Source organism: Lissotriton vulgaris, chromosome 1_1 (assembly GCF_964263255.1).
Source record: "Lissotriton vulgaris chromosome 1_1, aLisVul1.2, whole genome shotgun sequence".
Classification (NCBI taxonomy): Eukaryota; Metazoa; Chordata; class Amphibia; order Caudata; family Salamandridae; genus Lissotriton; species Lissotriton vulgaris.
Window position 1 is genome coordinate 242,131,264 of NC_141685.1, and position 18,245 is coordinate 242,149,508.

An 18,245-nucleotide genomic window follows, 5' to 3' on the forward strand; every position below is an offset into this window, starting at 1 on the left:
CTACAGGTATTACCAGTTAGGTGGGTTTCTTGCAAGAGGGCAAAATCAGGAGCCTGTCGCTTTAGGTATTGAAGGACTATGCCTTGTTTCAGTTTATCCCCCAGTCCATTAATATTTCAAGTCAGGAACCGAAGATCACCTTTTGGACCCATAGGCAGAGGTATGTAAGCAATTCATGCATATCAGTGAAGGGATTCCCATTTTGTCGAAACCACAGTGGCACCATGAATTGTGGGTATTCATGCCACACAATATCCAATGTTTCCACAGGTGGACATCAATAGGCCTTGAAAAGGACGAGCATTCCCGGAAATGTGATGTGTAAACATAAAGCATCGGTGTATCTGATTCGAGCATCAATCTTAACTTCAGTTGTACATGACCTTGCTGCATAAGACTAAAATAACCAAGTAAGCAACAATCCCTCCCTCTCCAAACTCCCCCGACTCCCCTCCCTGCCTCCCTGCATAACGGAAGTAAACAATCAGTTTCCCCAACAGTGCATAGTGCCAGTCACCCTCCAACCCCTGCAATAAAGGAACCGTGGACTCAACCTGTCCCTCCCATCTTGCTAGGCATATGTAAAATTGTAAGCCACAGTAACTCATTTTGGTAGAATAGAATATACTCATCACTGTCTCAGAGAACGACCTCTCTGGCCAATGGGTCAGTACAGCTCCATCTCAACCAGCCGGGGAGGGGGGGGGTCACATCGATCACCCCTATGTCAGATGATCTACAGTGGGCTCATCCCCCTGTCAGCCCACTTTCCATGATATAAACACTTCGAACTCTCAGTATAATTATCCATGATGTAGAAGCGAGTGTAGGACACATATTTATAGTCTGGGGTCCTGCTCCCTGAAGGCCATCACCTCATGTCCGAGCTATCTATTAACAGAGTACATCAGTGCTTATCATTCTTTCCACTCCTGTTGTCCTTTTCCTGAGACACATCGCCAGCCATCCAGCCACTCCTTCGCCTCTGCTGGTTCCGCATGGCATATTTGAGTTCCCTTTCCCGAGAGCTTTCTTAACTTCCAGAAAGGAACGTCTTTGTTTCTGAACTTTAGCAGTGAAGTCAGGGAAAAGGTGATAATGGTGTTTTCGCATTTAAGAGGTGGGGCACTTCGGACCGTCTTAAGGATATGGTCTCAATCGCGGAAATTAAACACTCTGGCCAGGATAGGCCGCGGGGGCGCCCCTGGTTTGGCCCTACCCACTGGGATGCGATGGGCTCTGTCAATGGAGAAGTAGTTCAAGAGGTGTTTAGGCTGCAGATGTTTGGTCACAAGATCTTCAACGAAGAGGTCAGTGGCTGGGCCCTTCGCCCTATCCGGCACCCCAAGAATGCGAACGTTGTTGCGTTGCGACCTCCCCTCGTAATCGTCGAGCTGAGTCTCCATATACTCGGTCTTTTGTTGGAGAGCAGAGACTTGATTTCTCAATGTGGACAAGTCCACTCCTATTTCTTGTGTGGTGTCTTCCACTTCTTTCATCCGCAAGTCCATTTTACGTAGGTCTGCTCTAAGGAGGGAGATGTCTGTGGAAACCGAGTAGATACGACCCTCGAGTGATGTGCGGACCCCATTGATAGCCACCAAGACATCTTGAAACATGGGTGCTTCTTGTTCATTCGTTTTCTGCTGGGGATCGTCCTCCGCACCAAGAGCTGGATTTCCCCCTTCATGCATCCTTTGCACGGCACACGGATCAATTTTTTGTTGGTGTACAGTTCGGTTGCCCTTATTTGCCACCATTTTCGGTTTACGACCGTAGAGACCACAACCAGGGGTACTCAATGCCACCTACCGCGTTGGTCAACGCGTAGCCTGTCGACTTCCTCTGCCTGTCGCAGAACCACAGCCTCTCACAGTGCCCTCTCTGAGTGGCGATGCTCGGGTCTGGCTGATTGAATCGACTCTGTACATGCGGCGATAGGGCAGTGTCCACGGCCTCATTGAAGTTGGCTTCAGCCCTCAGTGCAACATGCTGAACTCGTGGGTCCGATGTAAGGCCCAGCAAGACCTCCGCGCCTAAATAGCGCTATGCGGGGCTCATAAGATCGCTTTGGCGAAGGTCAGCACCTGTTCTTTCCTCTCCGCCAGCCCGGTATACCCAGATGGCCCGTGTGTCATTGGCACGACCAGAACTACCAGGATGGGGCATTAACCTCAGAGCGCTAGCAAAATGGCTGCCCTCCGTCTTGCAGCTACTATACAGGATTCCACTGGGGGAGAAGGGAGACAAGCCAGTCCAGCCCGAGGTGTCTAGCTGGGGCGGTACTCCAATCAACGCCGCTCGTCCTCTCTGGAGCTCCGCCAGCTCTCTCATCAATGCAGGGCCAGGTGACTTCTCCGCTATGTCTTCAGGCCAGGCTTATTCATTTGTGTTGCTTGTGGGCCCCTCCTGCTGCAGAGGGTCGCGCCCGCCGGCGGCAGAGCAACACGCCCACAGATACCTGGGCAGGACCCACCTTCTTGTAGCCGGGTGCCAGATTCACGTAAGTCTGTGGCGGACTTGCCGCATCAGGCCGCACCCACATCGGCTGCTCCCACCGGCTCTGTGGATGTTCCGGGAGGCTGATACACTTCCCAGCCGCCACATTCTGCAGGAATAGAGCTCCTGTGTTTGGATAAAAGACAGGATAGATGCGAGATTAAGGGCCGAGGGCGCCGGAGTCGCTCTAACTAGCTGCCATCTTCATCGGCTCTTGGCCACGCCCCCTGGGAATCCAGTATTTGAGCCCCTTGAAGAGACCAATACGTGATCAGATTCAGAGTCTCGAGTAGCATCTTCCTCCATCATCGCTGAGGAGCTCTCTCCCGATCTGCTAATCATTGACACCATTTCCACAGCTCGCAAATGTGCATGCTGGACCTCCACCCTTGAAGGGACTGCCTTGTTGAGGCTCCATGCAGGTTTCCTCGTGTCAAGGGAGCTGAGCTACTCTCAGAGGGTGGGCGCTGATCTATTTATTTAATACCACACTTCTTGGGGTGATCTGAAAAACTGCTTCCCTGCTCCACTGTTGATTTCATTTTCTCACCCTCCGTATCGAGGAGATAGCCTACCCACTGGCTTGAAGGCTCCCTAGTATTTGAGCTCCGAAGTTATGGTACCCAAATTTTCTTCAATGTAGCGGACAGTGGCTGTCCTCAACTCCTCAGTGGTGCTTCTATCTTTCATTTACCACGGGTCTAGAGCCTAGACCCATCCCTATCCGCTTACTGGCCCTGGATCTTGGTCCACATCTGCAAGTGATCTGATATTCCTCTTGCCAACGTTCTAGTGTTTGCTTATCTCCCAACCTAGCCACATTGGGTACGGAAATAATCTATACGTGATAAACTGTTGTGTGACCTGGAGTGGAAAGTGTATTGTCCTGTTCTGGGGTGATGTTCTCCAAATGTCAGAAAGGCTGGTTGCCCTTAGGAATCCCCCAAAGGAGTTTCCCCTGATCTTCCCTATTATGGTGGGTATCTGTTATCCCCCCGAACTGACCACTAGATTTAAGCCTGCACCTAAAATTGGCACCCCTCTCAGGCAGGCACTGTAGGAATATGGAGCAAAGGTTGATTTCTATGCCGTCCCAGCAGCCCAACTGTGCAACATATCTCCATTGGAAGTGGGGTTTATGAGCACTGACTTCTTAATTAGCAGTCCTACTCACTTTGTGTCAGGTGTGTATCAGCAATGGGCCAGCTCCCTTTTCCATTGTTGAGCTGAAATAATGAGGGTCGTATCACGCTTGCCGTTTTTATAACAATTTAGCTTTTTAACCGTAAATCAAATCTTTTTTTAAATATTGACTGTGTTGGAATTGTATGCTGACTCTGGCCTGAATTTGAAACTGTTCCTTGTGCACTCACCACTTTGAAGGGCTGGATCTACACCTCTCTTCCTGATGGATCCCGGAGCTGACAAATTAGAGATGCCATTTTTAGGCAGTGCGTGTTCTAGTTTTTCTGGGGGTTTGGCCTCCAATATGCACGCTGCGCGGGAACGCCACTGGTGCGCCTAAGGCAAGCCTGTCTGCTCCCTGGAATCGACCAGCGCCATGCTGTTCATTTTGGGTCTTTTTCCCCTGCCCGTGGCCTATTCTACAGCCGTAAGGAGCTGCTCCTGCTCCGTCCACAACGCTGTAAGTGGACTAATCTGTGGGAGGTTCCAGATAATCTTACCATGACATGTGAGAGCTGCAACTTCCATTTATGTCCCAGACTTGCCGACCCTTCCCTACCAGATATCCGCCCTCAAACCACCTCAAAGGGACATTGCATACAGGCAACCTTGATTAATCCACACTCGTTAGCTAGACACTCCCAGGATATTTTCGATCTCCTATCGGATGAGTCGCTTGATCTGCTATTTTTAACGGAGAGTTGGTTGAATGAGTTTTCTAACCCAGTTATTGAACTGGGCATTCCGGGGGGTATAAAGTCTCCCCAGTGGATCGCAATACGGCAAGAGGCCGAACGTTTTTCCCTGTTCTCCATTAATAAGCGGACAAGATATTCTCTTTCTAAAGCATGGTTTTCTAAAGAGCTTAAGGAGCATAAACAGCATTGTAAAAAACTGGAACGCTGCTGGAGGCTGGCTAAAGTGGCATTAAGGAAGGCACAGAAAGTTTATTTCGCTTCCATTGGACAGGCTAAAAGCCATTACTATGTGGAGCGCATATCTCTCTCTAAATACAATGCTAAATAAATGGTCTAAATTGTGCAGAGCTTCTTAACCCTAAGTGCTGAGTGTATCGCCTTTCCTACCTCGGATACCTGGTGCGAGAAATCTTCTAGCTTCTCTAGTGACAAGATACAGGCGATTCAGGCAAGTTTTTGGTCTTTTACCCTCTCTCAGGTTGGGAACCCCCTCCAGACTATAGGCACAGTTAGCTCACCCTCACTATCTTCCCTAACGGCATTCTCCCCTATTGCCTCACAAGACTCACTTACAATTCTGAAATCATTGAAATCCGGCTCCTCGTCTGCCCCTTGTTTGGCCAGGCTGTTAGCCTCAGTTGCTGAGGCAGTAAATCCAAAGATTAATACCCTCATTAATCTGTCCCTTCAGACTGCCTCTGTTCCTCTCGACTGGAAGCAGGCCACACTGTCACCTTTATTAAAAAAGCCATCCATGGACCCTTCGACTCCAGCCAGCTATTGTCCTATCTCCCTTCTTCCTGCTGTGGTGAAGGTGTACGAGAAAGCTATTAATAAACAGCTCTCTAATTTTGTTGAAACATCTGGCTTGCTTCATCCAGCTCAATCAGGTTTTAGGGCCACCTATAGTACAGAGACGGCTCTTGTTGAACTCTCAGAAGCAAGTAGAGAGTGTTTGGACGCAGGTGGCAGAGCAGCTCTTATTCTATCAGACCTCTTTGATACAGTGCCACACTCTCAGCTACTGATCCGTCTTCTGAACATAGGTCTGTCTGGACTAGCCTGGAACTGGCTTAAATCGTTCTTAGAAGATAGATCGCAGCAAGTGTGGCTGCCGCCGTCTTCTTTGACTCTCACAAAGGTGACTACTGGAGTACCACAGGGCTCTACTTTGAACCCTCTCCTCTTCAATATATACATTACGCCTCTGATCTATTTGGCGGAGGAGCTGGGAGCTAACATCATTGTTTATGCCGATGATACCCAGCTCCTCTTTACTTGGGGAAAAATGATTTATCTGCGAAGGCGCTAAAGCTTGTATTACAGCCGTTTTCAAATGAATTTCAGCTGAGCAGCTTAAGCGTAATGAGGACTAGTCGGAAATTCTTCTATGAGGGGCTTTCCCTCCTCACTTTAAGGAATCACTTTGGCCGGCAGATTATCCTCTACCTAATTCTGAGGGCCAGCCAGTAAAAAACCTGGGGATCTGGTTTAATGAAGATCTCCGCTTCTCGACTCGGATAAAGAAAATAGCAGGGCTCAGAAAGTTTTTTCCCCTTTTACCCAGGGCAGCCAAGGAAGTGGTTACTCGTGCCCTGATCCTCTCCCACTTAGATCACGGTATCGCTCTTTACATTGGCCTGCCAGGGTACCAGATTGCGAGCAGCCCGGTGGCAGTGGGCTTGCTAGCAGGAGCTGAGGGCTGCGACTATATTTTAAAACTTGCGCGTTGTCACGCTGACTGCGAGCGGAGATACGCTCTTACTTTTGCGTTAGATTGTGTTATTTTATTTTCTAACCTGTACTGAAAATCAACAGGTCTTTTAACTTCCACCTTGCTTCCTAGGGGATGTGCGGGGCTGGCAGCTGATTCCAACGCGGGCTCTTAGTGGCCGTGGCCGCCATCTTGGCTTGGGCTGGATCGCCCAACCCCACCCACGCCACTCCCCCCACGCTGCTCCTCCATTTAGGAGCGATCCCGACGTCTCCCCAGCGATTGCGAGCAGCCCGGTGGCAGTGGGCTTGCTAGCAGGAGCTGAGGGCTGCGACTATATTTTAAAACTTGCGCGTTGTCACGCTGACTGCGAGCGGAGACACGCTCTTACTTTTGCGTTAGATTGTGTTATTTTATTTTCTAACCTGTACTGAAAATCAACAGGTCTTTTAACTTCCACCTTGCTTCCTAGGGGCTGCGCGGGGCTGGCTGGCAGCTGATTCCAACGCGGGCTCTTAGTGGCCGTGGCCGCCATCTTGGCTTGGGCTGGATCGCCCAACCCCACCCACGCCACTCCCCCCACGCTGCTCCTCCATTTAGGAGCGATCCCGAAGTCTCCCCAGCGATTGCGAGCAGCCCGGTGGCAGTGGGCTTGCTAGCAGGAGCTGAGGGCTGCGACTATATTTTAAAACTTGCGCGTTGTCACGCTGACTGCGAGCGGAGACACGCTCTTACTTTTGCGTTAGATTGTGTTATTTTATTTTCTAACCTGTACTGAAAATCAACAGGTCTTTTAACTTCCACCTTGCTTCCTAGGGGCTGTGTGGGGCTGGCTGGCAGCTGATTCCAACGCGGGCTCTTAGTGGCCGTGGCCGCCATCTTGGCTTGGGCTGGATCGCCCAACCCCACCCACGCCACTCCCCCCACGCTGCTCCTCCATTTAGGAGCAATCCCGACGTCTCCCCAGCGATTGCGAGCAGCCCGGTGGCAGTGGGCTTGCTAGCAGGAGCTGAGGGCTGCGACTATATTTTAAAACTTGCGCGTTGTCACGCTGACTGCGAGCGGAGACACGCTCTTACTTTTGCGTTAGATTGTGTTATTTTATTTTCTAACCTGTACTGAAAATCAACAGGTCTTTTAACTTCCACCTTGCTTCCTAGGGGCTGTGCGGGGCTGGCTGGCAGCTGATTCCAACGCGGGCTCTTAGTGGCCGTGGCCGCCATCTTGGCTTGGGCTGGATCGCCCAACCCCACCCACGCCACTCCCCCCCACGCTGCTCCTCCATTTAAACGTCCCTTATGTGTCAGCGCAGCGGACGAGCGCAGCGGGCGCGCCGTAGACGCGCCGGAGTCACGCCAGAGTCCAGCCCGTCTGCGCCCGTCCGCGGCAGGCCGGGGCAAGGGGCACCTCCTTATGTCCCTCTGCTGCTATATTCTTCCCCCCTTCTCCTTTCATGCTGGACCCCTGGCTCCGTCAGTCCGCCTGTCTCTGTGCTACTGTCACATCTAGGTCTACTCTCCCGCCCACCCTCCACTCCTCCCACCGCCATTTCAGGTGTGTCCCCCGTGCCCAGCCCTGTCCAACCTGCCCCCTCCCCTTCTTCTGCTCCCCGCACTCCAGCCTTCAACACCACAGCCGCGCTTCTAAACACCCGATCGGCTGTCAGCCATCAGTATGAGCTCTTCGACTATATCGACACTCATGAACCAGATCTCCTGTTTTTAACGGAGACCTGGTTCAAGGCCGACTCCCTGCCCAATGTCTTAGCTGCACTACCTCCCCCATATTCTGCCATCCGAGCAGACCGACCAGAGGGCAGAAGAGGCGGTGGAGTGGCCTTGATAGCCCGCACTGATCTCCATTTTCAGATTCTTCCCTTTCCCCCTATTTCTGAAGTTGACTACCTGATAATCCGCTCTAGCTCTCATTTGGCTCCCTTAACTTCTGTTCTTATTTACCGCCCCCCCACCCTTCTCCTACTTTTGTTTCTAGCCTCCAAGACATTCTGGCAACACTGATAGTGAACAACTCGTCAGTGTTAGTCTTAGGCGACCTAAACTTTTGGCCCAATGACCCTGCCGAAAGTCCCCTCTCTAAAGAGTTCACTGATCTTATGCTTAGTCTCAACTTTACCCCCCACATCCATAGCCCCACTCATGCTCAAGGCCACTCGCTCGATCAGGTCTGGACCCTGAACATCCCCATCTCTCCCCCCATTATTTCCCCTTGCTCCTGGTCTGATCACTTTTTAATTTCCTTTTCCCTTGCCCTAGCCCCAGCCACCAAGCCTCCCCTCCCCAAGAACACCTGGGTCAGAAAATGGGGCAAAGTGGACATGCCATCCCTCTGCTCTTCTCTGGCCAACTCCAGCCCTGATCTTGCCGGCCTCGCCGCCGTCGCCCAACTGGCCACCATTAACAACTGGTTGACCCAAGCAGGCGACGACTTTGCCCCCCTGAGGTGGATCATGGTCAAGCGAGCCCACGCTGCTAACCGTTGGTTCACTCCTGACCTCAAGAAGAAGAAGCTGGCCGCACGCAGAGCAGAGCGAGCATGTAGAAGAGCATACTGCCCCGCCCAAAAAATCACTTATCTCTCTGTACTCAAGGAATATAAGCAAGGCATCCTCGATGCCAAGACCATGTTTTATTCCAACAGGATATTGTCAGCGGAGTCACAATCTAGAGAAATTTTCGCCACGGTGCACGAGCTCGCCTCATCCAACAGAGCCACGGCCTCGATTCCCCCTTCCCAACCTCTTTGCGACTCGCTCAACGACTTTTTCGTTGATAAGGTCGCAAAGATCAAGGCTAATATTCCTCTTCCATCCCCCACATTTACCAATCCCTCCCCCCTGCCACCATCTCCAAACTAACTTCCATCCCCCCCCTGACCAAAGCCACCTTCCTCCCTCTGCTTCAAAGGGTGAAGTCAGGTTCCCCCCTGGACTTTGCCCCTGCTCATATCCTGAGGGAAATCTTCCTAGCATGTCCATCCCCACCCCTTACTCTTCTGAATGATTCACTCAGTAAGGGAGTGGTTCCCACTCCCCACAAATTCGCGGCGGTCATCCCTATTTTAAAAAAGGCCGGTGCTGACCCCTCATCCCCTTCCAATTACCGTCCCATCTCCCTCCTGCCTTACCTGGGTAAGGTCTTAGAAACTCACGTAACCAGCACCCTGAGAACCCACGTGGAAACCAACCACTGCCTCTCCTCCCGGCAGGCGGGCTTTCGCCCCCTCCACTCCACGGAGAAGGTAGTGGTCTCAGTGATGGACAGCCTACGCGAGGGCATTGACATCAACCTCCCGCAGGCCCTCATTCTTTTAGATCTGTCCGCCGCTTTTGACACGGTGGACCACTCCATCCTTCTCACCCGTGTCAGGGCGGCGGGCATAGAGGGCCTAGCCTTCGCTTGGCTCGAGTCCTTCCTGAGTGACAGGGCTCAGGCGGTCCATCTTGCTGGTTTCACTGCTGCCTCCCGTAAGGTTGTGTGTGGGGTCCCCCAAGGCTCCTCACTTTCCCCTCTTTTGTTTAATTTATACATCTTCCCCCTCATTTTTATGTTGCAGCAGCTTGAGGTCACGGTGTTTAATTACGCCGATGACCTCCAGCTAATTTTCAACCTTTCTCATTCCCCCTCAGCCTTCCAGAACGTCCAATCTGTTATGCTGTTCATCCAGGATTGGATGAACTGCAACCACCTCAAACTTAATCCGGACAAGACGGAACTAGTCTTGACCGGAGGTGGTTGCAGTCCCTGGTCCCCATCTCACTGGCCCCTCTCACTTGGTGTCCCCCCACTTCCCGTTCCCAAAGTCAAAACTCTTGGAATCCTCCTTAACCCCTCACTTTCTGTCCATTCACAGGTCAGTTCTGTTGTTTCTTCTTGTTTTTTCTCCCTTAGAACTATTAGGAAGATCTCCCGCTTCTTTTCCCACCCTGCCCTAAAGATTATAGTGATGGCAAAGGTGCTCTCGCGCCTTGACTATGGTAACATCATCTACAATGGCGCACCCGCTTACGCTATTCACCGTCTGCAACTAGTGCAGAACCAGGCTGCCCGCCTGATCCATGGCCTGCCTAAATTCCATCATGCCACCCCTCTACTGCAGGCACTGCACTGGCTGCCGGTGAAAGAGCGAGCCTTGTTCAAGCTTGGCTGCCTCACCTTTCAGGCCAAAATGGGCACCGCTCCGGAGTTCATCTGCTCTGCCATTAAGCCTTATACTCCGGGCAGAGAGCTCCGCTCCACCCACTTGGCACTTCTAACTGTCCCCCGATTTAAAAAGAAAAGGGCTGGCGGAACAAAATTTGCGGTTCTTGCTCCTGTGTTTTGGAACTCCCTTCCTGTGGAACTCCGCATGACACCCTCTTACACAGAGTTTCAGAAAAGCCTCAAAACCCTACTCTTCTCCCGAGCCTTCGTTGTTTAACTTCCTCTGCTCCTGCTGTCTCCTCGCAATCTAAAAGCGCCATGAAACCGCGTGGTATAAGTGCGCTATATAAATGTTTTTAAATTCAAATTCAAATTCAGTTGAAGAAACTGCAGGTTATACAAAATGCTGCTGCCAGGGCTTTGCTCAATATCTCAGGAAGATCAAGCATAAAGCAACATCTGCTTGACCTACACTGGCTTCCCATGGTCCAAAGAGTTACGTTTAAAGCACTCACTCAGGCCCATGCTGCCCTGCACGAATCTGGTCCGCTTTATCTGAGGAAGCTCTTTAGCTTCTATGTGCCACAGAGACACCTGCGTTCAGCTGCAGTGTCTGGCTGTGATTCCCCGTTTCGATTGCTCAAGAATGGGGGGTAGCCTGAGGCAGCAGAGGCTTGGAACTCCCTTCCCCAGGAATTGCGTAGTATTCAAGATCCTAAACAGTTTAGGTAACGGCTGAAAACTTTGCTTTCCACCTGATTCACAGTTCTTTCATTCATGCTTCATTCTGGCTTCCGCACCGGGACACTCTTGAGTAACCACGTGCGATAGAAATGTCTTTAACATAACATAACAGTGCCTCTCAGTTGTTTGCCGTCATGCGTGTCTCCTGGTACATCACTACATCTGGTCTGTGGCACCGGAAATGCTGGCCCACGGTCTTTCTGCTTTTTAAACCCCAGTACATTAATCTTCTAGGACAAGCCTGTTCATTTTCTCTCCCCCCACCAGCATGCTTTGCACCGATATGTAGTGAGATGAATTGCTTTATTCTTGATCCACTTGATTGCCTGGCTTCCCATGTCTCCTGGTGTACCTAAGACACTGGAGTGGATTCTGTCAGCTGTGACCAATGACAGCGGCTATGTGAATATCCCCCCCCCCCTTTGAACCTCCCCAACTCCAACCTCCCTCTCTCCTACCCTGCATCCTAGCCTTAAATCCATTTGGCCTCCCCAAGTCACAGAGCGCCAGTCACTGCCCTTACAACTTTCTGTAACTTCATCAGCTCTCCACAGCTCAAAGAGCACTGTGTCCCCTCAGACCTTTGAAGCTGCACTTGGAACCCATTCCCTGCAATATGACCATTGATCGCTCCACCGATTCCACCAGCAGAGCAGATCCATGTATCTAAGTGACGGCCCTTACCATGTTCAGTGGGGAGCTTAATATTTGTCTTCTCCAGCGCATCTTTCTGTCCTTAGCCTTTCCAGTCCCCCACTTTATCACTTATCAGGGAGTTCCCTCTGTTTACGCCGGTTGCTGCTGTCAAGCTTGTTTCATGTGCCAGTGGTTTTCAATGCCCACCTGAGTGAGGAATTCTACTGTATTAGGGGCTCCCCCATCATTCAGCAAACCTAGTTCTTGGTGTGGTTTTGGTCTAGTGCTTTTTTGCCAACTGGCTCATGGTTGGTCTCCATCCTTTGATTCAGTGCCTGACCTCCTCTGGTGTAGCAAAATGCCAGGACGTCCCTTCTTCCATGATGCTCAACTTAGCTGGATACACCATCATGTATGTAAGATATTTTTCCCTGAAGACTAGCTTGAACTTGTTGAAATTTTGCTCTACAGTCTCTGCACCTGTAGAGTGGTTTCAGGGAAGAGGGTGACATCTACGTTCTCATAGATAATTTTCTCCATATACCTGGAAGCCTGTAATATAGAATCCCTGTCTCAGTAGATCCTTGCAATGATTGTCTGCTGTGGAGCACCTGGCTGGGGAGGTAGGATGTGGACTCTATGGGATTAGCCTGTGGGTTGCAAAGTGTTGAGTTGTTCCTAGAACAGTTCCATGCCAGGTTCCTTGGCTCATTCTGGTACCCCATTACTCTAATATTGTTTTTTGACAATGTCCCTAGGGACACAACAAAGAATCAGCCTCAAATCTCACCACAAGTATCCCGATATTCTGATTTCAATCTTGACCCGTTTCCCCGATCTCTGCATTCTCCACATTTGTTTATGCCTTCTCCGATTCCAGGTATCAATTGGCCTCCTTCCATGCTCTAATCACAAACCCAGTATGTGCCGGCAGACCTGCCCTTGTCTCACATCCATACAGAGATAATGGGTAGCCCCTCTCTCCCATAACCACTATATCTGCTATTAGGGATAGGTTAGATGGCACCCATGGCAGAGCCTCTGTAGAAAGTTGGCTTTTTATGTGATATACCAATAATAGGTTATATTCATATAAAGAGTCCAGAGATTCCCCCAGAAGTGTACCGGGCTCAATGCAAACCCAAGGTGCTCTATTTGTGGTAGTGTGGTCGAGCAGCTTTAGGCCCAACACAGAGGAATGTAACACATTTGTTATACACACAGCGAGTAATAAATGACACACGACTCAAAAAGGAGATCCACACTAATTTGAAAAGAATACGCTTCTTTCTAGATTTATTTTAAGACTAAGATGTACCTTCAAAAGTAAGTATGTTTTTCAATAAGAATACCTTTCACTTTAAAAAGTGGACACTGCAATTTTTCAGTTCAGCATTGTTAACCTATGGAAGGAAAACAACAATGCAGTTTTCAAGGTAAATACACAAATTACAATCCTGTCTTTGGGGTCTGTGGTCAACACCAGGTAAGGTTCAAGTTAGCACCAAGACTGCACCACCAGCCACACGGGGGGCCGGGAGCGGAGGTCAAATTCAGAGTCAGTGCCCAATGTTAACCAATGGAGATTGGTGGTGATTGAAGATGCCCTGCTCACGGTTAAGTAAAGCGGTGTCCGTGGTCAATCTGTGGTTAAGGTAAACACTGAGGCGGCCACAAGACAACACCAAATGTACACCCTCAGTGGCACAGTGGTGGCAGATGCATAGTTCCAACACAGAATCGGATGCCCAATTCAAATCAGTGGGGGAGATCGGTTTTGGAGAAAGGCTGCAAGCTCGGACCCAAAGGCTGAATGAAGAAAACCCACAGCTGCCCAGGTAAGTTCTGATACTAGGGGACATTGGGAGATTGTTCTTCAAGCTTCCCATGGCACAATGGCTTCGGGTGCAGGGGTTTGCATCGGGAACAGCTTGCAGGGCATGTCCCCGTTGTGGTGGGTTGTCACACAGAGGCTGCAGGGATCGACATGGAGTCCGGCAGGGGTCAACTCACAATTGACTCTTGCTCAGAGCTGGGGAACCTTTGCAGGACCATTTGGTGACTTGGACTCAGCAATGGGCGTCGGCTGCAGAGGTGGGTCCAGTAGGCAGTTTCACTGCTCCTCAGGATAGAGTTCTTGTTCTTTAAAGTTGGTTACTTCTGGACAGGTCCACTATCCACAGGAGATTGTGGTCTTTATTGAAGGCAGGCAGTCCTCCCATGGTTTTGGAGGTCACTGGTCCTGCAGGATGAGTTGACTTTTGTAGCAAGGGTGAAAGCAGAAGACAGACCGGCAGGGCTGGCACCAAGTCAATCACTGGTCCTTCTTCTTTCTTGCTGTTGCGGCTCTTCGGGGTCCAGGCTTCCTAGGTTGTCAGGAATCTGATTTCAGGGTCTGGGGGTACCACCTTAATACTAAATTTAGGGACATTTTAGAGGAGTGACAGGTATGGACCAATGGATACTTTACATGGGGTGTCTACACCTTCTATTATGCCACAATTCTGTGGGAGGGGGACATAGGAATAGCAGAAATAGCCCTGATTGCATAATCCTCATGATGGTTGACACTGAAAAATGTGCTTCACTTCACCTTCAGCACCTGAGGGGATGAGTTGGCAAAGGGGGGCACACCTCCTCTTATCACTTATATTTCATGCCAAAAGTGGGGGTTTGAACCAAGGCTGCTTTCTCCTGCTAGCAGCAGAAGTTGGTTTTGCATTAAAAGGTGGCAAGGCCTTTGAAGCTTCCCTCTCATGCACTGTGCCCATCCTGGGGGAGGAGGTGTGACACCTCTGCCCAGGATGAGCTTTGTTTCTGGCTTCAGAGAGCAAGGGTTCTTGACCCAGGGGACCCCGAAACATGTCTCTTGGTGGCAGACTGCCTAAAGCCAGTTAGAGTCCCCATCACCAGGCAGGATGCTTAAAATAGCTTAATGCCAAGGGTAAGAGCATTGGCACTAATTAGAGGGTAATGCTAAGCACGCAGAGAAAATATGATACCCCATGCACAGATGCCACGACACTTAGGGAAAGGAGGAGCTGTGGCTACTATCAAGGGAAGGGTTGAATACAATGCACACAAGGCAACGGCTTCTAAGAAAACAGAGAACAGGAGATCAGAGAGGGGTATAGCATGGCGGAGAGGAGAGCATGATACATAGATCTTTATCATAACAGTCAAATACTGGTCATCTTTTGCTGTAACCTACTTTTATCTCAGTGGTAAAGTTCAGTTTTCACTGGGTATATGTGTCGTCCATACTGAGAAGATCCAAATAGGAAGATTACCATTAATGCAAGATGTGTTGTCTGCTAGTGGACGCAGGATGCACGTTTGTAAAATCAGGGACAGAAAACTATACATAGCAGACATTGTGTTATAATACACACCTCAGATTTGTTTTCGTGTCTTGCAAATGTCCTCACCTGTCTTCTTTGTGTGGTGCACACACAATCGACGGAAACGCCTGCAACGTGATTGCGCAAAAGATCAACGCTGTGAAGACATTATAGTGTGTTGATGGGCAGTTCAGCTGCACGTCTATGAATGACTATGTGATCTGTCTCTCTCGAGGCTATCAATGGCGAGGAATCCCGATTAGACCTGAAACCCGAGGTTACCTGTGGTCTGCAGGACAAGCTTTGAACCGTTGTGTGAACTTTTATTTTTAAGAAACAAAACAGCCACACTCCCTCCCCTAGGAGTGGAGACATCCCTGCTCGGGTAGAGAAATGCAGAATGAATGAATCTGCTGCTCTCGTTAATGTGCACCAACCCCCATGCTGTGTTTGTCTGCTACAGCAGAAAGCATCTTTCCGTTGCATGGAGCATCTGAAAGTAGGTTTCTGTGCGGCTGTGACAGGCCCCTCTTTCTACACACTGCACGTGTCTGTTGCTAGAGGAGAATTGTAAAGATCACCGCATTGGAAGCTGCATGCAGCTGTGCAGTGACGTCAAAATGTGTTTTTTTAGGTCTCGCTTAGAGATGCAGCGCGAATGCGCTACCATCGCTTAGCGAGTCATGCAGTACAACTATAGAGCGGAAGCTTCATGGGAGCTCCGCTCACTCTCCGCCCATGTTTTTCATTGGTGTAGTTCCTAAATCCTGCCTTCCGATAGGTTTTAGGTTTGTTAGTCCCTCGTTATGACGAGAATGCCGTCATTTATACTTTACTCCTAACACTATTTTCTTCCTGTGGCCCCCCCACCTCCCCTTCTTCAGCCCGTGACTCCACCCCTCCCTCTCCCAAGTACCTGACTCCCCTCCCCAACCTCCGGTTTGCTTTCCTCCGCACATTTCACGTTAGTCAAAGTGAAAGTTGCCGGCTTGCAGAGTGCGTGTGCGCAGCCAAGGGGGTGAGACCGAAGACTGATAGCTTCCTACCTCTGGCTTCATTGCCTCTGTGGACACGGACGAGACAGCGGATCTCCGGAGTATTCAACTTGCAGACCACAGATGAACTGCAGTGCAGGAGGAGCAGACGATCCAGAAGGGGGAGCAGCTGGCTCCACACTCACAACCGGCAGACCCGCGCACAGCCTCCAGCCGTCTGCTGGTCTTGCACGAACACTCCGAGTGCACGGGAAGCTGCCCCGCTACTGAGTCTGCTTTTAATGCAGAGCAGACTGTTACATGCTCGCTGTGCCGCTAACCTCCTGTTTAGACCCAGTCTCTTGCTCCCCCGCTGCATTCCTCCTCTGCGATCCCCTGCCACCTCAGCTTTCCCTGTCCTCCTCCAACCCTGTGTGTGCCTCCTCCATGGAACCCATCCGCCTCCCTCAGCCTCCCACTCTCACTTACGTGCAAGCATCCGGGCTGCCCGAGCAGCGTTTCTCTCCCCCTCGTTTGTGTATTGCCAACGCCAGCCAACACACGACCAAACAGCCCCCTCTGTGTCCCGAGCCGCATGCTGCTGCAACCTGACGGTCATCTGACCACACAGCCGAGCTAAGTGTGCTCCCCCCGTGGCTGCCCCTGACTGCGCACACTGATCCCATAGCCCACCGGAGACTCCGAGGTGGCGGCCCACCTGCCAGGGCCCCCTCGCAGAGCACTGTGCCAGGCTCTCACTGCAGACCCCCTACCAAAGCCTTGGTAGGGGGTCTGGCCTTTTCTGGACTGGAAGTTGCTTTCTTTGAAAACTTCTGTTTTTAAAACGTGTTCATTTCATTAAGGTCAACTTAAAATAACACCAAGGATTTACTGTTGAAAAGGACATTTAAACCATGACTTCTCGTCCCGCGTCTCCACATGCACGCATTCAAAGAAGGTTCTGTTCGTGTTTCCCTTTGTTCTCCCTTCCCCTGATTTATTCTCTCCCCCTCCCCCTATTTATTCCCCCCCCCATAAATGTTTCCTTTTTCAAACTTCCACACCAAAATCTTGTTTCCAACAAATATTGCTGATTGCTGGCTTCTGTTCGTCCAAAAACCAAATATTACTATATGATTTGCAGCACTAACAATCTTATAATCATGAAAGTCAATAATATTTATTCTTCCCACCTCAGAATTGTAAAATGCTTATGTTGCACTCCAGAGTAAACACGGATTAGTGCCGCACGGAAAATAACTAATTTATCTTTCCTAGCATTCAAGCCGGCGAGGAAGGGTTGCACCATATCTCTGCAGAATGCACATTAACACTTAAAGTCATCAAAGCAGGGCCTGACACTTTGACTTGCGGATTAAAAGTAAATCTTTCCAAGTCCGCATTAACAAACTGAGTATGTGACATGAAAATTCTGCGCCAGTCTCCGAGGAAGGCGATTTAACCCTTAGCATCCTTGTCAGGTTTCAATCCCATGACTGCAGTTTACACACCCAAACACAGATACATCACGGCAGCACTTCTATTAACCCACTGAGCTACTAAAACCCATAACTGGGAGGTTAAACACATATGAAGTGAAGTGAAGACAATTTGGTAGAGGTGTTTCCTACAAGGGAATAGCCGCACATCAAAGCATATACAAATATAGGAAAACCTAATGGTCAGGGCACATTAATGTCAAAATTTCTGTGACTACCGCAGGGGTGCTAAAAGGACCACTGTCACTCACTATCAGGAATGACTAGAGCAGATCAGTATGACATGACGGCTCAGAAATTGAAAAGGTAAGCACAGCACAACCCAATTTGAAATGTTAAAGGATCTTGTAAGTCTCAAGATTATTTAAACAATAAAACTGTAAAATGCAAGTAATACATCAGCAAATTATCAATTATTTCAAGACAAGATGACCAAATGGGAGTCTATATGCGTGTGAATTTCTTTTATTCTTGTATTCAAGTTCAAGCGTGAGATGCAGCAAACACGTGTTTCGTCAGTACAAAGTTGGTACCCAGACTTTCTCAAGGCAAAAGGCGGTCTGCAGTATCCTAAGTGATTCAGGTCGCTTAAGGATGTGGGATTGTGTCACGGGGTCATGGGTTCGATCCCAGTATCCCCCGTGACTGGTTTTCACTCTATTCTACAGAATTGGACCAGGCCCTTTAATAAAAGCCTGGACTTTCCTGAGGCAACCTCCCCCTCCGTGACGCCGGATTTCGAGGGCCTATCCGCGTCGAAGGTTTACGATGAAAAGACGGTCCTGGAAGAACATA